The following is a 22,280-nucleotide window of genomic DNA, read 5'->3' on the forward strand; positions in this document are numbered from 1 at the left end:
AAGCTGGAGGAAGGATCACAAGCCAAGGAATACAGGCAGCTTAGCTACTAGCTGCTGGGAAAGGCAAGGAAATGGATTCTCCTTTCTGAGCCTCCAGAAGGAACCAGGCCCAGCACCGGGATTTTGCACTGTGAAGTTGATTGCAGATTTACAACCTCCAGAACTGTAGGAGAGTAAATTTGTGTTATAAGCTGCTGCGTTTGGGCTAATTTGTTTCAGCGGCAATGGGGAACTAATGCAGGTGGTCGGGAATGCGTCTTTGAGGCGGTAACGTCTGAGCAGAGCCGTACATGTGAACGGGGGGGAAGGCTTGTGGTGCTTTCAGAAGGCTTGGGTGGGCGTGGAGGGTCTGAGACTTAACACTCAGGGTGGGCTTCCCTTGCCATTGTGTGGGCTGGTGCTGTGGGGAGTGACCCGGCCCAGCCTCAAGGCCGGAATCCCTTGGGAACTGTGAGCTCAGATAAGCCTCCCCATGGAATTGACCCCCGGGAAATATATATTATTTTAATGTAAAAATGCAGGTTGGGGTATAAATACCCTTTGCTTTTCTCCAGATTTAGCTGAATATAAATGTATGTTATTAATGGAACAAAATATTTGCTTGGCTTTCTAAATGAGTAATTTCTAGCAATAGAAAATAGCCTGCAGGATATACACAGAACTGACCAGGAGTGTTTATTTCTATCACTCAACTGTGTGCTCGCGTCTTGGCCCAAAGGCCCCCTAGCCCAGAGCTAGTGTGACGTTTACCTGGGGCGTTGACCCCAGAGCTGGCCTAGGGAGGTGTATCTCTCCTTCACCTCAGCTGCCTTACCTGCAGGCTGAGAGAGGGCTGGAGGCCGGGGCGTGCTGTGTGCTGTGATGCGGAGAACTGCAGATTACACCTGCCCATTCGGAGAACGTCTTGACAGGGAGAAGGTAACTGTTGGATATGGATCCATTATGGTGTGGTCTTCAAGCCCAGTCTTCATAAGACTTTCCTGTGGGTCATAAGAAGCCCTGGTGATGCAGTGGTTAAGAGATACGGCTACTAACCAAGAGGTCGGCAGTTCAAATCTACCAGCTGCTCCTTGGAAACCCTATGGGGCAGTTATTCTCTGTCCTATATGGTCCTTATGAGTCAGAATCGACTCGACAGCACCGAGTTTGGTTTTTCTGGTGTTTTATGGGTCATAAAGGCAAGTATTTTATCACCTTCCAATAGGAGTTGGGGCAGCTTTCGGGGTCGGCCTTAATGACTGTCAACGCATTCAGAAGAACATGGGGGAAAGTTAAGATGTATGTAGTGAAAGAAGGGGAACCCAGAGGTAACATGTACCTAGCTTTGTTCTGTTGTACATAGGGTGATTATTAGTTGGAAGCGACTCAACGGCACCTAACAACAACAGTTTGCATAGGGACTTTCTTTTTTTTTTTTCTTTTTTTATTGTACTTTAGATGAAAGTTTACAGAACATAGTAGTTTCTCATTAAACAGTTAGTATACATAGTGTTTTACCACATTGGTTAACAACCCCACGACATGTCAACATTCTCCATTCTCGACCTTGGATTCCCTATTACCAGCTTTCCTGTCCCCTCCTGGCTTCTAGTCCTTGCCCCAGGGCTGGTGTGCCCCTTTAGTCTCGTTTTGTTTTATGGGCCTGTCCACTCTTTGGCTGAAGGGTGAACCTCAGGCAAGACTTCATTACTGAGCTGAAGGGGTGTCCGGGGGCTATACTCTCAGGGTTTCTCCAGTATCTGTCAGGCCAGCAAGTCTGGTCTTTCTTTTTGAGTTAGAATTTTGTTCTCCATTTTTCCCTAGCTCTGTGCGGGACCCTCTATTGTGATCCCTGTCAGAGCAGTCAGTGGTGGTAGCGGGGCACCATCTAGTTGTGCTGGGCTCAGTCTGGTGGTAGATGTGGTCCATTAGTCCTTCAGACCAGTCTTTCCCTTGTATCTTTAGTTTTCTTCATTCTCCCTTGCTTCCGAAGGGGTGAGACCAGTGGAATATCTTAGATGGCTACTCACAGGCTTAAGACTCCAGACACTCTTCACCAAAGTAGAATGTAGAACATTTTCTTTTTAAACTATGTTACGCCAGTTGAGTTAGATGTCCCCTGAAACCATGGTCCCCGCGGCCCTCAGCCCAGCAGTTCGGTCCCTTAGGGAGTTTGGGTGTGTCTATGGAGCTTCCATTGCATAGGGACTTTTTGACTACTGTTTGTAGCATCCCCTGAATGAATCCATGTTAAGATCCCACTCCACCCACGTGGGACGTCCTCCATGTCCCAGGAGTCTCTTTTCTTCATCTAGGAGTTCTCACTCCATCCTGTTCTGTCCTCATGAGCATCTTTGATGTCTTGGCATCTTCCATTTTCATCTTTGTCTTACATTACCTACCAACATTCTCTTATTTCAGATTGCTAAAAGGTAGGAGCCACGTTTTTCGCTTATCTCGCCAGTCCCTCCGGACCTGTCGAGGCACGAGGGTTTGTCAGATGATGGAGTGATCAGTTGACACCTTAACCTCATGTCCCTCAAAGCCAAATAAACACCAGCGCAAGAGTTTGAGCAGTGTTTATAGTTCTGCTAACCTTTCATGCCTAACTGATGGTTGCTTGTGATGGAGGCAAGGATAAATAGGCAGCGTAGTCGCTGGGTGGAGAGGCTAATCATAGAGGTTAGGATGGCTCCACTGGGAGTGAGGGGTGGTAGACAGGACCTGGCGGTCATGTCCCCTACTAACTACCTGGACAGGTGCATTCTGGCCAGGACCTGCTTCTACACTTGTTTCTACCTGGACCATAGCCAGAAGGTTGGGGGGTCGTGAAGGAAAATGACCCTCCACAGAGTTCTGTCCTTTGTCCAGCCTTGCTGGTGGGCCGGGGAATGGTGGTCATTCAACTCTGTGACCACGGATGGAAAAGCCTTCCAAGTGCACAAACACTCTGGCACATTACAAGCCATTGGGTTGGCTTTTTGAAGTTTGCATTTAAAAAACTTTTTTTTTTAAGAAGTAGGCTGTTCCCTGAAGTTGGGAACTGCCTTTTATTTGTGGATGGCAACTTATGCTCATCTCAGTGAGGAGATTAAGAAACCGAGGAGTGACAAATACTGTATGATTCCACTTATATGAAATAGCTAGAAGAGGCAAATTCCTGGAGACAAAGCGAACTAGAGGTTACCGGGCTAGGGGGAGGAGAGAAGACAGAGTTAATGTACAGAGCTTCTGTTTCGGGTGAGGAAGTTTTCCACATAGGTGGTGGTGATCGGTGGACAGCATTGTGAATTTAACTAATGTCACTCAGTTATACACTTAAAATGGCATATTTTATATTACATATACATGTTGTTAGGTGCCATCCTGTCAGTGCCAACTCGTAGCGACCCCATGTACTACAGAATGAGACACTGCCCGGCTCTGCGCCATCCTCACAATCGTTGTTATGCTTAAGCTCATTGTTGCAGCCACTGTGTCAGTCCACCTTGTTGAGGGCCTTCCTCTTTTTCGCTGACCCTCTGCTTTACCAAGCATGATGTCCTTCTCCAGGGACTGATCCCTCCTGATAAAAGGTCCAAAATACGTGAGATGTAGTCTTGCCATCCTTACTTCTAAGGAGTACTCTGGCTGTACTTCTTCCAAGACAGGTTTGTTCGTTCTTCTGGCAGTCCGTGGTATATTCAGTACTCTTCGCCAACACCACAATTCAGAGGCATCAATTCTTCTTCAGTCTTCCTTATTCATAGTCCAGCTTTTGCTATGTATGTGTGTGTGTGTGTGTATGTTGTTGTTGTTAGTTGTCGAGTTGGTTCCGACTCATAGCAGCCCTATGCACAACAGAACGAAACACTGCCCAGTCCTGCGCTCTCCTTAAAATCGTTGTTATGCTTGAGCTCATCATTGCAGCCACTGTGTCAATCCACCTCGTTGAGGGTCTTCCTCTTTTCTGCTGACCCCGTACTCTGCCAAGCATGATGTCCTTTTCCAGGGACTGATCCCTCCTGACAACATGTCCAAAGTATGTAAGACGCACTCTCGCCATCCTTGCCTCTAAGGAGCATTCTGGCCGCACTTCTTCCAAGACAGATTTGTTCGTTCTTTTGGCAGTCCGTGGTATATTCAATATTCTTCGCCAACACCACAATTCAAAGGCATCAATTCTTCTTCGGTCTTCCTTATTCATTGTCCAGCTTTCACATGCATATGATGTGATTGAAAATACCATGGCTTGGGTTAGTCTTCAGGGTGACATCTTTGCTCTTCAACACTTTGAAGAGGTCCTTTGCAGCACATTTACCCAATGCAATGTGTCTTTTGATTTCTTGACTGCTGCTTCCATGGCTGTTGATTGTGGATCCAAGTAAAATGAAATCCTTGACAACTTCAATCTTTCCTCCGTTCATCATGATGTTGGTCATTGGTCCAGTTGTGAGGATTTTTGTTTTCTTTATGTTGAGGTGCAATCCATACTGAAGGCTGTGGTCTTTGATCTTCATTCCTAAGCGTTTCAAGTCCTCTTCACTTTCAGCAAGCAAGGTTGTGTTATCTGCATAACACAGGTTGTTAATGAGTCTTTCTCCAATCCTGATGCCCCGTTCTTCTTCATATAGTGCAGCTTCTCGGATCATTTGCTCAGCATACAGATTAAATAGGTATGGTGAAAGAATACAACCCTGACGCACACCTTTCCTGACTTTAAACCAATCAGTATCCCCTTGTTCTGTCTGAACAACTGCCTCTTGATCTATGTAAAGGTTCCTCATGAGCACAATTAAGTGTTCTGGAATTCCCATTCTTTGCAGTGTTATCCATAGTTTGTTATGATCCACACAGTCGAATGCCTTTGCATAGTCAATAAAACACAGGTACACATCCTTCTGGTATTCTCTGCTTTCAGCCAGGATCCATCTGACATCAGCAATGATATCCCTGGTTCCAAGTCCTCTTCTGAATCCAGCCTGAATTTCTGGCAGTTCCCTGTCGATATACTGCTGCAGCCGTTTTTGAATCATCTTCAGGAAAATTTTGCTTGCATGTGATATTAATGATATTGTTCTATAATTTCTACCCATTTGGTTGGATCACGTTTCTTGGGAATAGGCATAAATATGGATCTCTTGCTGTCAGTTGGCAGGGAAGCTGTCTTCCCTATTTCTTGGCATAGACGAGTGAGCACCTCCGGCGCTGCATCTGTTTGTTGAAACATCTCAGTTGATATTCCATCGTTTCCTGGAGCCTTGTTTTTCACCAATGCCTTCAGAGCAGCTTGGACTTCTTCCTTCAGTACCATCGGTTCCTGATCATATGCCACCTCTTGAAATGGTTGAATATCGACTAATTTTTTTTGGTATAATATGTGTGTATATGTACATAATATATATGTACACACACATCCAACGCATTGCCATTGAGTCGATTATAACTGATAGTGACCCTATAGGACAGAGTAGAACTGCCCCGTAGGGTTTCCAAAGCTGGCTGTAATCTCGACAGGAGCAGATCGCTAGGTCTTTATCCTGAGGAGCCGCTGGTGGGTTCGAACTGACAGCCTTGCGTTTAGCAGCTGAGCGCTTAACCTCTTGCCGCCAGGGCTCCGTGTATATGTATATAAAGTACAAAATTTAAACAGAAGGATTCGTTTTGGGGAAATATTTCAAAATACAGAATGGTCCTCTCGTGCCTTTATTCAGGTCTCGGGCTTCAGCAAATGCCTGTTCCGTGACTCCCTTTCTAACCCAGTGGCTTTGTTTCCTTGGAGGGCATGGCTTGTTCTCTGTCGGTGGTCTGCAATGCGTGATCAGATGAATGCATTAGCAATCATTCAGTGCTCCTAAAAGATAAGATTCCACTGCTTTGTCCCAAGCTTTCCACACTGGGAATGCTTCGGCCACCTAGCAGCAAGGCGGGGGCCCCGTCCCCTTTGCAGAGCTGAATAGAGGAGAGGGCCCTTAGTCTGTGAAGCGCTGGGCGTGGAAGGCCCCTTGGGTCGGTTCCAAAGGCCACCTTGGGTGGCGCCAGGCTGCGTTTTTCCTTCTCTTGCCTCTTTCACTGTTGCTAAGTGAGGGGTTGCTGGGTTGAAGATTCGACCCCAGAAATAAGAATCCAGTGGGTCAGATGGCCGGGCTGCCCAGGAGCCCGTCTGTCCTTGTGGTCATCGCTTCCCCTGCTGTCAGGGAGGGGTGAGTGAATGGCAGAGGCAGCTCGGGAAGGAGTTGGTTACGTGGGATTCTGGAAGAGAGGAGGAAGCAGGGCTTCAGGCACACCCGGGGTGCGGGCACCACCGCCCTGCAGGTTTTCACGTACCACCCAGAGATGAGGCCAGGGTTATTCCCCAGCCACCTGTCTTAGTTCTCTCGCGCTGTTACAGCAGAAATGCCACAAGTGGGTGGTGGCTTTAATGAAAAGAAATTTATTCTCTCACAGTTCAGGGGGCTAGATGTCCAGGTTCAGGGCGCTGGCTCTCGGGGAAGGCTTTTTCTCTCTGTCAGCTCTGGGGGAAGGTCTGTGTGTCTTTAGCTTCTGTTCCTCGCTTCCTTGGTCTTCATGTCACTTGGCATCTATCACCTGGCTTCTGGGCCTGGTCTCTTAAATCTCAAGCATGATTGGCTTAAGACACACCCTCCGTTGATATGGGCTCATTAACATAACAAAGAAAAGTCTCACAGGTATATGGGTTAGGACCACAACACATATTTTGGGAACACAGTTCTGTCCATAACACCATCCAACATTGGGGACAAAGGCCAAGACTGGCCAGAGGTCAGCTTTGGTGGCAGAACCAGGATTTGAGACCATATGCCAATAAAGGCCGAGTCTTCAACCTCCTGACTTTTCCTACGTATTTTCAGTGACAACATTTATGGGGGGTGGAGGCTGTTGACTCTCTGTTCTCCAAGACTCGGATATAAACTCCCTTAATCTGAGTGAAGAGCCCTGGTGGCACAGTGGTTAAGAGCGCAGCTGCTAACCAAAAGGTTGGCCATTCAAATCCACCAGCTGCTCCTTGGAAACCCTATGGGGCAGTTCTGCTCTGTCCTCTAGGGTCGCTATGAGTCAGAATCCACTCAATGGCAATAGGTTTGATTTTTTTTTTTTTTTAATCTGAGTGAGCCAGGGTATTTAACATCTTCCTACTACTAAAGACTTAGGAGATGTTCTCATTTCCGGCATGAAGAAGGAAAGGCTGAAGGAAACAGGATGTTGGAACCCAATTTGGTGCTTTACACCCTCACTGGTGGACATCCTGCCTGCTGCACCTGCCTTGTCTCTGCTGTTTTCTCTGCATTTGACCATTACCTTGTTGATCAAGGTTATGGCTGCTGACTTTGGCAGGACTACGGGTTACATAACCCCAGCTTTGTCACTTCTGGATCTTGCGTAAGAGGCTGCAGCCCTCTTGAGCCTCCATTCTCTCATCTGCTGGGTGGGCATGGCCATACCTGCCCTGCCTACCTGACAAGGTGTGGTGAGAAACAACCGAGATACCAAAGGGAAAAGTAATGTTGTAAATGCTATAATATAATGTAATATAATATAACATTAGGGTTTACATTGTGTCCGCCAAAATGGCTGTCAGCTTGGCGAGGCCACGATTACCTGTTTTGTGTGGTTGTCCACCATTTTGCCATCTGATGTGGTAGTTATAAATCCCACCTCTATGATGTTAATGAGGCCGAATTAGAGGCAGTTATGTCCATGAGGCAGGACTCAATCCACAGGGTAGGTTTTGTCTCGAGTCAATCTCTTCTGAGATATAAAAGAGAGAAACAGAGAGACAGAAGGACCTCATGCCACTGAGAAAGAAGAACCAGGAGCAGAGCGCATCCTTTGGACCTGGGTCTCTGCACTGAGAACCTAGACCAGGGGAAGGTTGATGATCAGGACCATCCCCAGAGCCGACACAGAGAGGAAGCCTTCCCCTGGAGCTGGTGTCCTGAATTTGGACTTCTGGCCTCCTAGATAATGAGAGAATAAATCTCTGTTAAAGCCATCCACTTGTGATGTTTCTGTCACGGCAGCACTGTAACTAAGACACATGCCAGTGTGCTACACTGATGGTCCAGGCACCAGCAACATCAGCCTCACCTGGGAACTTGTTCTTCTTTGCTCTCAGTTTGGCCCTCGACTCATGAAAGCCCGTGCACAACCAGACGGCCACTGTGATCCGTGCGGTTTTCGTTGGCTGATTTTTTGGAAGCATCATAGCAACGCACAAGCCTCCATTCCCAGCCAGTGCACCTCGTGTGCAGCCGCCACCCGTCTGTCACCGCAGGCTCATGTGTTTGCTCTGATGCTGAACAGGCTTCGGCGAAGCTTCCAGACTAAGATGGACTAGGAAGAAAGTCCTGGCGATCTGTTTCTGAAAATCAGGCAGTGAAAACCCTGTGGATCACAATGGTCCAGTCTGCGGCATTTTATTATTTTTTTTTCCTCAGTTGTTTTCTGTTGTCTTGTTTGCCAGCACATTTTTCAGCGATTCACCTTTATTGAGTCTTTCCAAAATATTCCACTGGAATTGTCGCAGAAGCTACTCTTTTTGCACTCATGGTCATTAATTGAGGTAGTAATTGTATTACATTATTAACGAGGACAACCACCTCCAACCACTGGGTCAGAAGCACAGAGGAGGAGGAGCCCGGAGCCTCCAGCGGGGCGTGGGTGGCCCCGTATCTGTCAGAGAGCCAGTTACCAGTTCCCAACCAGTTGACCCTGACTCATGGCGCCCTCACGTGTGTCGGAGTAGAACTGTGCTCCATAGCGTTTTCAATGGCTGGTTTTTCAAAATTAAATCAATTACCAGGCCTTTCTTCCTAGGTGCCTTCGGGTGGACTTGACCCTCCAGCCTTTCAGTTTGCATTCCGGTGTGTTAACCTTTTGCATTACCCAGGGGCCCTACCCAGAGAGAGTGGGGAAAGTTAATTCTGAGTCCTTGCCGGCACAGACCAAAACAACCAAAACCGCCCCCTCCCTTTTCCCCTGCTCTGCTGGGGGAAAGGACACTCAGAAAAACCTGTGTACACAGTGAGCTAAACCACGGGCTTGTTCCTGCCTCGGGCCCCAGGCAGGAGCCCACAGACCTCACGAGGGAGTGAACATGTAAGGGGAGCCACTGGGGTGCTGGGCAGCTGCTAGTCCGGGCCAGCTTTTATTTTATTCCATGTATTTTTTTTTTTTTTGCTTAGTGTCCAATACAAGTTTAATACAAGAGAGAGGAAAGTTATACCACGTTCCTTATCACATTCTGTAGACGTTTTGAAATTTTATACAGTTTTGGGAAAGGTAAGTGAATCAGTTCTCTATCCTGAATAGGTTTAACCGCGAGAATCAGGTGAAATTTCGAACACTTTCGCTGGGCTCTTTGTTATCACCTGCCATCAGGTAAGCCTGTGGCTCCTGGAGACCCCACGTGTGTCAGAGCAGAACTGTGCTCCACAGCGTTTTCAGTGGCGGAGTTTTCAGAAGGAGATTAATCACCAGGCCCTCCTTTTGAGGCATCTCTGGGTGAACTCAAACTTCCAACCTTTTGATTAGCAACCAGGTGTGCTAACCACATACACCGTCCAGAAACAAACAAAAAACCCAAATCTGTTGCCGTTAAGTCGATTAGGACTCATGGTGACCCCAACGGGTTGCGGAGTAGAACTGAGCCCCTTAGGGTTTTCTTGGCAGATCGCCAGGCCTTTCTTCCAAGTTGTCTCTGTGTGGGTTTGAACTACCAACCTTTTGGTTAGTGGTTAACCATTTGTGCCATCCAGGGAGCCTTACGCCACCCGAGGACTCCCTGTAATCCACAGGAGTGCCTGATACGTTTCTAGTTCTGCTAACAAAGCTGATAGCGTTGATTCTGATAGCATTAACCGTAGTGTAAAGGCTGTGTTTTGGAGCCCTGGTAGCACAGTGGTTGAGTTCTGCTGCTAACCAAAAGGTCAGCTGTTCAAATCCACCAGCTGCTCCTTGGGGCAGTTCTATTCTGTCTTTTAGGGTCACTGTGAGTCAGAATTGACTGGACAGCAATGGGAGTCTACCAGAGGGTATTTTCTCAATTCTGCAAGTTGGTTATCTTGGAGCAGAATATTTTTCCTCCATGAACAATGAGAAACCGGCTAAAACCCGATGTAGCTCCTTATGTCACTTGCGTAAGGACTTTTCAGGCTCACTTGCAGTTGGTGAAGGTGGGGGTTACTGTGTCACCGAAGGAGGGTTAGAACACCTCCTGCTTTTGAGGTTGGAGCCAGCTCTAGATAAAAACATTGATATTTGACGAAGCTAACCGTTTGGCTCCTTCCTATCTCCCCTGAAGCCACACCTTCCCATTGTTTTCTCCTTTTCTCTTGCCATCTCTTATCCTAGCTGCACCTGTCTTGGCAGGTCCTTCTCTGGCGGGCATCCATTTACCCATAGGGGAATGCCCACTTCCTCTTGTCTTGTGCCTGCAGGGCGCTGGGCCTTTGCCACTTTGCGTAAGGAAGTTTCCTATAGGACAGGGGCCGCCAAATCTTTCTGTAAAGGCCAGGCCTTTTGGCTTGGAGGGCAGTCAGGTCACTGATGTTACTGCTCAGCTCTATTGCTATAGCACAGAAGTACCTTTGTCATCATTAGCTGTCATAGAGTCCACCCCGCAGATAACACGTAAACCCGTGGGAGTGGCTGTGTTCCAATCAAACTTTTTTTATGGGCACTGAGATTTGCATTTCATATAATTTTCATGTCAAAATAACGTTCTTTTGATTTTTTTTCCCCTGACCGTTTCAGAATGTCAAACGTTCTTTGTTCCCGAGCCATATAAATTCAGGTGGTTGGCTGGTTTTGGCCACAGGCCATAGTTTGCCTGTGATAGAGAACAAGGATTTATCTAGTGCTACTTTGTACTTTTGGTCTACTTTTGGCAGTGGTGAGGCGTAGTAGGGGTGAGGACGAGGAAGACCTGACTCCTGACAGGGAGACTTCAGCCTAGGTGCTGGCATAAATTCCATGTAGAGGGGCCCTCCCACAGCTGATGGCCCCATAGAGGTCCATGTCTGTGGTTGGAAACCTAAAGAGTAGACACAGGAGATCTCCGGTTTTGTCAAAGCAACCCTAAAATTGCCCCACCTCTACCCTTGGTGTTGGTCAGGCCATGGAGCCCGTGCTGAGCTTGGTGGAACAAATTAAGAAGGCTGAGGCAGGAAACCACACAGGCCTGCTCTGTGCAGCGTCAGCCAGCTCCTGGTTGGATCAACCTGTAGTCTGAAGAGTTTCCAGACCATTTTCAAATCCATTGCTCTCAAAGCAGCCCCCCAGATGGGAGAGTCGGGGTGTTCCTTTACCATTTTGCAGGTGGAGAACCCAAGCTAATGGGGAGCAGAGGAAATGGCAGTGTCCTGTGGCTGCCCCGGAACTGGGGCTTAGGACAAAGTGACCCTCTTTTTTTCTTTTGTCTGAATATAGTTTCCTGTGTAAATTTGGTGAGGAAAGGACTGTCTCTTCTTATGGACCCCCTCAGGGAGGATGTTGTTGCTGTCAGTTGCCGTCCAGCCGATTCTGACCTATGACAAGCATGTGTGTGTCAGAGTGGAACTGCCCCATAGGGTGTTCAAGGCTGCGATCTTTTGGAAGCAGAATTGCCAGGCCTTTCTTCTGAGGCACTTCTCGGCTACTAGTCAAGTGTTTAAGTGTTCGCGCCACCCAGGGACTCCTTCGGGTAGGGTAAACTCTAGTTGTGTCACCGGCTGAGATTTTAACTACTGGTAAAACAGCTAAGAGATGTATGAAGGGACTGAGCGTTGTTCGTGTTGGACTGTGGACTGCGAAGGGTCAGCTCCTTGGTATGCCTGTTGGACAATTCTGTGGTTCCTGGAGAGTCCCCACACTTTGGCTTGTTATAGCATTGATGTTTCTTGAAACAAAACAAAACAAAATCAGGGGATTGGTTAGGTACCTTCTTGACCTTGGGGCTTTATATGCATATCACCTGTCCACGCTGGATAGCCTGGTTTTCTCATTAGGGGCCCCGAGAACTGATGAGCCGACACTGGTGCCGGAGGGCTCCCTCAGGGGAGGACAGCTGCCTGGCTGTGAGGACAGGTCCCCTTCCGGAGACCTTGCTCCTTCAGAGACGGAGAACATCGCCACCCCATGGGGATCTCCTTCAGGCTGAGGGGGCAAGTTTGAGGTTATAGTCACTTAATATAAGAAAGTAGATATGATTTTGTACTCTCCTTCCCCCTCTCCTTATTTTGAGGAAATGAACAATGTTATTAAACCCTTTGAGAGAAAAACTTAATGGCCCTATAACTGACGTGATGGAATTTCATCAGGCGTTTCGGTCCTCCCTGTTTTTTCACTCTGGGCATGACGCACGCTCATTTTGCTTGCTTGCTTTCAGTGGATTCTAAAAGATGATAATTTTAAAGCTTTTGATACAATGTTGTGTGCCATCAGTCAATTCTGACTCGTAGTGATCCTATAGGACACAGTAGAACTGCCCTGTAGGGTTTCCAAGGCTGTAATCTTTATGGGAGCAGGTCGCCAGGTCTTTTTTTCCTCGGAGCCACTGGTGGGTTTGAACTGCCAACCTTTCGGTTAGCAGCCGAGTGCTTGACCACTGCCCCCCAGGGCTCCGTCCTGATACAGTACTCACTGCCAGATTCCTTCCCAGAAGGGCTGTGCAGATGCATGGCCGCCAGCAGAGTGGACCAAAAAAACAAACCAACCCACTGCCGGCGAGTCTGTTCCTACTCATAGCAACCCTATAGGACAGAGTAGAACTGCCCCACAGAGTTTCCAAGGAGCTGCTGGTAGATTTGAACTGCCGACCTTTTGGTTAGCAGCCAGTAGCTGTGAACTGCTCCGCCACCGGAGTTTCCAGCTTATCAAACCAGTTGCTCTCACCCCGACTCATTAAATCTTTAATCTGTGAGGTTAATTTATAACTGTTATCCGTATTTTCTCAATGAAGAAATTGAGCCCCAGAGAAGGCCAAGTGGTTTGCCCAGAGCTACCCAGCTGGTCTTCTGGAAGTTGCTGAGCCTGGGCTTGATGCAGGTGACCTGACCCCTGGCCAGGCAGCCTCGAGATAACTGAATGACCAGCTCTCCTCGAGCTGCTTCCAGCAGCAGCCTGTGGCTAAACCGAGGCTAGAAGAAGCTGGGCGTTTCTGGAGGGTCCGAGGCTGTCAGAGACTTTGGACAGCCGTGGGATGTGGCAGTCACAGTGGGGAGGGGCGTGCTGGTACCTGGGGTGGGGGACGGGACCCTTCTGGGACTTGGAGTCAAAGTTTCGCCATGTTTTCTTAGGGCCCTGTCACCTATCCTTTCACGTAAAATCTTGGCGGGATTGATATTTAGTGGCATGGCGAGGGTCCCCATTTCAGCCAGCACACGTGGGAATAGGGATCTTCGAGAGCCCGGGGTGGGGCAAGCGGTTAAGTGCTCAACCACTAGCCTAAAGGTTGGTGGGTCAAACCCACCTGGAGGTGCCATGGAAGAAAGGCTACAACCTTGAAAGCCCTATGGGGCAGTTCTACTCTGCACACATGCCGTCACCATGCATCACAGTCGACTCGATGGTACTACCAAGAACAACGACAGAATACTGGAGGGCCTTGGAGAGAAGGCGTAACAAGGAGTTTTTCAGGTGAGCAGGACTCTGGCTGTTAGTCATGCTCCCTTTTTAACTTGTAGCATCTCCCTTCTTTTCCTCTGACATCCCGAAGCAGTGGCACCTTCTGGGTAGGTGATACCAATGTGACGGTGGAATGAGTCCCCACTCCTGTGCTGATACGTGGGGGCAGCCGGATTAGGACCCAGATGGACAGAGCTGACTGGAGGGACACTGAACGCTATGTGTGCAGAACAGTTGTGAGAGGGAGACACTGCACCCGAAACTTCGGACCCTTTACAGGCACTGCCGGATGCCCCCCGCCCCCCACAGCCCTTATACCCTCGTAGTCTACAGCGAGGAGCATGGCGCAGTGGTTAAGAGCTCAACTGCTAACTGAAAGGTCATCAGTTTGAATCCACCAGCCACTCCACGGGAGAAAGATGGGGCAGTCTGCTTCCGTAAAGATTACAGCCTTGGAAACCCTATGGGGCAGTTCTACTCTGTCCTATAGGGTGGCTATGAGAATCAACTCAATGGCACTGGTTTTTTGTTGTTGTTGTTTAGTCTATAGTGTTGTCCCCAAACGTGGAAGGGTCAGATGTTCCGACGTGGCATTATGAAGCCTGGCACCTGTGTGTTCCCAGAACAAGTCCTCGTTTCTGTTCACTTTGGGTCAATTCCTTGTCTGTCCCTCCAATGGAACGTTCCTGCTGTACCCAGAAACCAGATCGGCAGGTGTTCCCGGGCAGCTGTAGGACAGGCCTGCATTGGCTCTCCTTCTGTCTCTGGACAAAGGAGTTATTCTTGTAACGTAAGAGGCTGTGAGTCTCCCCAGCAATGGCAGCCAGCAACCAGACGTGAGTTGAGAGAGTTCCGTCTGGCCCTATGATGACCGGTCACCTCCGCTGAGGCTTTGGGAGAGTGTGTCCTTGACAGGCGGTGGCAGAAAATGCTAGAAGGAAGTGTTAACTGGTGCTCATGAGGAAGAGGTGGAGGGATTTCGTAGCTGCCAGTAGCAAGGAGAGAGTAACCAGTATCCTGGCAAAATGTTTGGGGGTATTTTGTTAGCTGTTGTTGATTTTTAGTCAGCCATCAAGCACCCACTGGAGCACGGTTCTACTCGGACACACGTGGAGTCGCCGTGAGTCAGAATCAACCTGATGACAACCAGTTTTGTTTTTGAATTTTCTTGATCTTTATTCTCCTGGCAGCAGAAGGGAATACCATTCTTTCTTTATAAGGTCAGTCAGGTGGCTCGTCAGCATATTTGGTAGCACAGCCTTCATTTGTTCGTGATCAGCAACAAGCAGTCATCCTTCCCCACTAGGTAGGAAGGGTTGGATGGACCATTTGGATACGGAGGGTTGAAAAGGGAAGAAGAAGCCAGAGCTGACCATCCACTTCCTTTTAGAGTCAGGTTTGAATGAAACAACCTTTCCAAATAGAGTGGGGAGCTACTTTCATTATTTCAGGTTTTTCTTTCTTCTTTAAATCACTTACAACCAGGTGCTGTCAGAGCAGAACTGTGCATTGAAAGCCCTTAGGGTTTTCAGTGGCTGGTTTTTCAGAAATGGATGCCAGGCCTTTTTTCCAGGGCACCTCTGGGTGGATTCAAACTGCCAACCTTTTGGTTCGAAGCCGAAGGTCTTAATCTTTGTACCACCCAAGGGCTCAGATCACTTCTGCCTTCTGTTTAACTGAGGTAAGATAATTAGATTTTTTTCCTTTTTATGCTCCACTGATTTTTTTTAATTGACTGTCTTAACCATTTTTAAGCGTACGATTCAGTGGCGCTAAGTACACTTACAGTGTTGCTTACCCGTCATCACTATCTATTTCCAGAACTTTTTCTTCACCCCATACAGAAACTGTTTGCCCATTAAGCGGCCGCTCCCTATCCTGCTGACCCCCCCAGCCCCTGGTAGCCCCTCATCTGCTTTCTCTCTTTGCGTTTGCCTGTTGTAGATACTTCGTCTAAATGAGCTCCTAAGGCGTTTGTCCTCGTGTGTCTGACTTACTTCACTCAGCATAGTGTTTTCAAGATTCACATTGTAGCATAATTATCAGAACTTCATTGTTCTTCATAACTGCATAATATCCCACTGCGTGGATAGACAGAAGCCCTGGAGGCACAGTGGTTAAAGCGCTTGGCTGCTAACTGAAAGGTTGGTGGTTCGAACCCACCAGCTGCTCACAAGAGAAAGACTTGGCAGTCTGCTTCCTTGAAGATTTACAGCCCTGGAAACGCTGTGGGGCCGTTCTGTTCAGTTTTGTGGGGTCGCTATGAGTCGGAATGACTCCATGGCAGTGGGTTTGGTTTTGGTTTCCTGTGGTTGGACCACACATTGTTTATCTATTCATGTGTTGATGGACACTTGAGGAGTTGTTCCACCTTTTGGCTGTTGTGAACACTGCTGCAGTGAGCTAAGCGTTGGAGTGCAGGTATCTGTTTGTGTCCCTGCTGTCAAGTCTCCTCTGCCCTCCCCACCTTTTTATCACATGACTTTGTTTTCCAGTATCTGTGTGTGCCTTAGGGTGCATCTGACAGGACCATCTCCGAGAATGTTTGGGATTTCAGCAGGTTAAGACTTGGAAGGTGTCATGGATTGAATTTGTGTCTCCCCAAAATATCTGTCGACTTGGCGAGGTCACGATTCCCTTGTATGATTGTCTACCATTTTATCATCTGATGTCATTTCCTTGTGTGTTGTAAATCGTATCGCTGTGATGTAATAAAATGGATTAGTGGCAGTTATACTGATGAGATCTGTGAGATTAGATAGTGTCTTAAGCCAATCTCTTTTGAGATGTAAAAGAGAGAAGTGAGCAGAGAGACATGGGGACCTCGTACCACCCAGAAAGCAGCGCTGGGAGCAGAGCGTGCCCTTTGGACCTGAGGTTCTGCTCTGAGATGCTCCCAGACCCAGAGAAGATTGATGACAAGGACCTTCCTCCAGAGCCGACAGAAAGAGAGCAAGCCTTCCCCTGGAGCTGACACCCCAAATTTGGACTTGTAGCCTACTAGACTCTGAGAGAACAAATTTCCCTTTGTTAAAGCCATCCACTTGTGTTATTTCTGTTATTGCAGCACTAGATGACTAGGACAGGTGGATTCAATAAAGAAGTGAGGCATTTCAGAGCTTTCTAGTCCCAAGGTCAACCCTCACCCCTTGGAGGTCCCCGAGACTTAAAATACTTCTTCACGGGAAGGCCCTGGCAGGCCTTGCCTTATAAGTGCAGCCCCTGGCCCGGAGGCTGTGGTCTGTTTGCGTTGGGGTGAAGCCTACTGACAGGCATTCAGATGCCTGGAATTCTTGTGGCCTGGTGCAGAACGCTGGGGTTTCTGAAAAGCCAAGTGCTTCTTGCTCTTGGCTCTTCTCTGGAGATAAACTTGGTAGATAGGAATGGGTGTATAGCATGCCTTCCTGCTGCCCCCCCATGGTCTCACTCACTGGCTGTGGATTCGGGGTGCAGCTTGGCTGCAGAAGGCCTTGTCCCAAGCAGGGCAGGAGGAGGTTAATGGGGCGCCCTTCCTGGGCCCCCCTCGGACTCCAGCAGTCCCTGGGGTGACGTTTATGTGGTTGGCTTTTCTGGCACAGTGCCAGGGTTACCGGGCAGCAAGACGTCAGGGACCAGGAAACCAGAGGGTAGGCGGGACTTTCCCAGCCTGTCCAAGCCACCTCAAGATGAGCCATAACCGTGGTGACCACCCCATCCCCGTCCTGGACATAAAGGGCTTCAGGGAGCCAGGTCGAGGAGGCTCATGTTGGCTGGCCTTGGAGACGGCAGTGGTCTGTCAGGATGAGTCTGAGGTGAAAGTCGGGGCATGGCGCAGGTCACCACAAAAGCACTTAGACCGCACACCAACCACTCTGACTGCGGCAGAGACAGGATCCTGACACTTGTGGCCAATTTTGTTGCTTTTTTCCAGGAAAGACAAATGTAGAGTTTCCCTCAAGCTTCTAAACATTCCAGGTCTCATTCACCTCAGATAGGTTTCGACCTCTACGCCCAGAGTTTTCAAGCCGCCTGATTCTTGTGTTTTGTCCATAACTCCAGTAACTTGCGGTCAGCTCCTTACCCTGTCACTGATACCGCTGTTATCACCGTCAGAAATGGTTTATTACACGCCCGGCGACGTAGCTGTTCAAGCCAAGGTGCCAGGTGAAGCAGCAGAAATGATACCTGCCTCCAGCCCTCTTTGCTTTGAGGCCAAGATGTGCGGCCGTGTATCTGAGGCAAATGACAGGCATGGCCGGAGGCTCCTTCAGGGAGCGAGTCAGCCAAGAGGAGCTCAGCAGGGAGAGACGAGGTTCTGGAGGGTTCTTCCCACCGTCCCGCTAGTGGCTGAGAAGGCGCGAGCCCCGGATCACAGTCACGGGGGCCTCGACGACTGCCCCACTGAGTGTTGTGTCTGCTTGAGCCCTGGGAACAGTTAAAACATGCTTCCCATTTCACAGATAAGAAAAGATACGGGGTGCCTTGTTTAAGTTCAGAGGGCTGTTATTAGGTAGCTGTCTTCGAGTTCTTCAGAGAAACACAGACAGTGAGACATAGAGAGAGAGAGCCCCTAGGTGGTGCAAACGATTAAGTGCTCAGCTGCTAACCAAGGTGTTCAATCAGAAAGAGTGCTGCTGATCAAAAATGTTCAAATGGTTCAAGTCCACCAGAGGAGCCTCGGAAGAAAGGCCTGGTAAACTGCTTCCAAAGGATCACAGTTCTACTCTGACAGACACGGAGCCTCCAGGAGTCAGAATCTACGGCAACTAGTTTTAGAGAGAGAGAGACTGGTTTAGGTTAAGGACTTGGCTCGTACTGTTGTGGGAGCTGGCAAGCCCAAAACTTGAAGGTCAGGCGACAGGCTGGCAACTCCAGCAGTCCTGTCCGAAGTCGGCAGACCAGGCGTCTGGCAGGATGTCTGTGCTGCAGTCTTGAGGGAGAATCCCTGTCCCTCAGGAAATTTCAGTTTCTACTCTCATGGCCTTAGACTGATTGGATAAGGCCCACCCACATTACAGAGGTTAATCTGCTTTACTTAAGGCCAACGGGTGTGTTGTTGTGTGTGGCTGACCATGAGGCGGTGCAGACATCTTCGAAAACCTCTGCATTAAAAATTCTGCAAAGTCAGCAGTGCTTTAGCACATAAAGGGCAGCATCTTAGTGTGCGTGAGCCCAGAAACCCCTCAAGCGCAGCCGAAGGAATCTGGACAGATGAGAAGGAAATCTGAGCACATTCCCAGTTCCTCCTGTGAGCCTAAAACTGGCATCTCCGTCCTTAAGAGCCACGTGTTTTGTCTGCTAACCACCCTGCCTTTTCACCCTGCTCAAAGCCGGCATGTTGCAGGGACCCGGGAGGAGTTTTCCACATACTTGAGGCTTGGGGGTAAGAAGTGTGGGTCAAAGGAAGATCCCACTGTTGTTTACTTCAAGAGCCTTCCCTCCCCACTCTTGCTGACACCTGCTTAGGCTTTGAAGAACTTCCCAGTCTAATCAGAGAGCCTGCCTTGGCTACCTGAGTCTTCCCCTCTGCTAGTTCCTGGTTCAGAGCTGGCCGGGCACCTGCCGTTTAGGAAGAGGGTAGTGGAGGTGTTGCATTCCTCCATGCAGAGAGCTTAGGGGGCTTCGTTCCTCCTATCTCAGCGTAGACAGGTGGCAGTTATGGGCAGAATCGCGTTCTGTATAAATGGATTTCCTTGAACTTCAGGTCCCTCCTCTGTAAAAATGGAGCCGGTGTCTCAGAAAAGACATCCTACATGCACTCTGATTTGCTCAAGGGAAAAAAATGGGAGGGCTAGAAAAGAAAAAAAAAATCCAGAGACCGAGCACCTCTCAGAGGACCCGGGAAGCAGAGGTTGAAAACAGATCTGGTTCTTCCGGAATTGCAAGCTCCCCCTCAGCCCTGCCGCTCTCTGGGAGGAGGCACTGGTCTTCTCGGCCTGTCACCTGGCCTCTGCTGCTAACCAGTGTGCAGGTGAGAGCGACGCAAATGATTAATGACTCAGCTACCAACCAAAGGTTGCAGGTTCAGGTCCACCCAGTGGTGCCTTGGAAGAAAGGCCTGGTGATCTCTTTCTGAAAAAATGAGCCATTAAAAACCCCCATGGAGCACAGCCGTACCCTGGGACTCACGGTGGAGCACAGCCGTACCCTGGGACTCACGGTGGAGCGCAGCCGTACCCTGGGACTCACGGTGGAGCGCAGCCGTACCCTGGGACTCACGGTGGAGCGCAGCCGTACCCTGGGACTCACGGTGGAGCGCAGCCGTACCCTGGGACTCACGGTGGAGCGCAGCCGTACCCTGGGACTCACGGTGGAGCGCAGCCGTACCCTGGGACTCACGGTGGAGCGCAGCCGTACCCTGGGACTCACGGGGTCGCCAGGAGTCAGAGTCAGCTCAAGGGCAGCTGGGTGGCTTGCGTCTGTACTCATGAGGTCCAGCAAACAGTCCTTATCTGCCAGCTTTCCATCCGTCCTTCTGTCTGTCCATCCCTCCTCCCTCCCTTCTGTGCTTCCTGGGAGAGGAGTGAATTTGTACAGCCCACTCCTTTTGGGCAGTCCTCCCTTTTCTCCTCTGTTTATTAAAGGGCTGTGAGCGTCTATCAGTCGCTTAACTGTGACATGCTAGTGCTGTGGCAGCAGGGACAGCCCTGTGTCTGACACTTTGGTTCATGCTGTTTTCTAGTGCATGTTGCCCTCTGACCTCAGGGATGCAAAGGTCAGAATCAGGATTAGCATCATTCACTGGCCAGAGCCAACAACTTGGGGCAACTCTTCCCCGGCAGTCCTGCAGCTGGCCTTCTGGAAGCCTTGTGGAGAGACTGCACAGTAGAGGGCAAACCTGGGTCTGAGTTGCTGGCTTGAGGGACGCCACACTGGGTGCTCACTTCCATGTCCCCAGAGGCAGGTCCTGGACCCACACGCTTGGTGCTCCTGTATCTCAGCGTCTCTCTGACAGCTGGAAGGGTCTGCAGAGGCGATGGGGCCAAGCTTTGCGTCCTGCAGAGGAGGAAGCCAAGACTTAAAAGGCCACATAGCTTGTCCAGGGTCACACAGCTGGGTACTGGCAAGTGTGGTCTTCCATTAGGATCAGCTGCCTGTGCGCAGGGGACCAGAGGTCAGCTGCTCGCTGAGTGGTCAGCCCTGGCCGTGTTCTGCTCTCCTTGGACCTGTGTGTGCCTGTCCTTCTTGGCTCCTTGCAGGCAGGGCTGCCTTATTCAGACCCCACTCCCCCCTCCCCATACTCACCCAAGAACAGCCCTGGGCTTGGCTCTCAGCCAACACAACATCATTCTTTTCCTTCCTTCCTTCCTTTGTTGTTGCCGTAAACCCTGTCTACACGTCGTCCAGTTTCATAGGGGAGCTGGAATGCACAGCCTTGTATCTGCCTTTTTGATAAAACTAATTACAAAAATCATACAACTAATTACTAATTAAAACATGATAGATGTGCTGGGTTGACCTGGGGTGTCCCCTGGTGGAGCACCCCAGAATGGGAGTCTGGACCTATGTTGGATGAATGTATTTTTGATCACTAACAGGTGTGTTTACCCAGGAGGCTCATGGCCTCTTAGCATAGTCTCCGGAGGGTCTGTGAACCCCCCTGAGATTGTATGCTTTCTTCTTTAAATGAAAGCTTTAATATGTATAGGTGATTTGCCAAAGAGAGAGTCCATATCTTTTATTCCTCAAAGGATTCGTGCACTCAGAGAAGCTGACAGCCACTGCCTTGGAGGAAGGAGAGCCAGGCTTATCCAGCGCGGAGATAAGATAAGCTGGGGGCAGGATCCCAGGGAGGGAGGGAATGACTCACCTTGGCTGGAATGCACAGTCGAGACCAAGATGAAACCAGACAGAAACCAGTGTGTGAGCCCTCCTCCGTTTATACCTTTTTGATTTCTTTGCTTTTAAACCCAGATGTTATTTGCACACTTACAGAATGGGGAAGACCTGGCTTAGGAAAACCCTCCTTGGATTTTAGTTGGCCTTTGTCTGAACAACACCTGAAAAATCGAAGCGGCTGTCCAGGTAGGGAATAGAAACCCAGGGTGCGGGTCAGAGGGCAGTGCCCAGGCCCCACAAGGTGATCCATGCAGAAGTAGTGGAGATAGCGGGTCTCCTGAACAGTTCGGGCTACACCGTGTGCAGTCCTTGATGGGGCATTTCAAGAGGAGTTAATAAATAAGCCTTCTAAGGAAGGCGATTTTTTAAAGGTGCGTTCGGTCCTGGGGCTGTCGTCAGATTTGGCGAGAGGACGCTTCACGGAGAAAGGTGTTTGTGTGCGGTGTGTCAGGAGCTCCTCTACAGTTTCATTTTATATTTAGGTTTTACCCAGTGGTTGACAGCTTGTAAAGCTCCAATAGATTTGTTATCTTGCCTGGTCCTCTCAAGGAGAGGGAGATTCCAACTCAGAGCAACCCCATGTGACACAGTATAACTGCCCCATAGGGTTTTCTAGGATGTGATCTTTACGGGAGGAGCTCTGGTGATGCAGTGGTTAAGCACTCGTGTTCGAACCCACCAGCCGCTCCACGGGAGAAAGATTGCAGTCTAGGAAACCCTATGGGGCAATTCTACTCAGTCTTATAAGCTGCTACGAGTTGAACACGATTTGACGGCAACAGGCTTGGTCAGGTGTTTGGTAATTTTTATGGGAGCAGATCACCGGGTCTTTCTCCTGCAGAGCCATTGGGTAGGTTCGAACCGCCAACTTTTTGGTT

General features: G+C 49.3%; 1 protein-coding gene across 5 annotated transcripts in view; it reads left to right on the plus strand.

Annotated features, from left to right (window-relative positions):
* SH3BP4 (SH3 domain binding protein 4) overlaps positions 1–22,280 on the plus strand; it is a 122,299-nt gene that overhangs the window by 37,040 nt on the left and 62,979 nt on the right. Inside the window, exon 1 of one of the 5 annotated variants that reach the window (XM_049888510.1) lies at positions 14,812–15,265. The exons of 3 other annotated variants lie outside the window; for them this stretch is intronic. The gene's annotated coding sequence lies outside the window, so the exon portion shown is untranslated. One more of the 5 variants, XM_049888507.1, reaches the window with a different exon arrangement.

This window comes from Elephas maximus, chromosome 6 (assembly GCF_024166365.1).
Source record: "Elephas maximus indicus isolate mEleMax1 chromosome 6, mEleMax1 primary haplotype, whole genome shotgun sequence".
Taxonomy (NCBI): Eukaryota; Metazoa; Chordata; class Mammalia; order Proboscidea; family Elephantidae; genus Elephas; species Elephas maximus.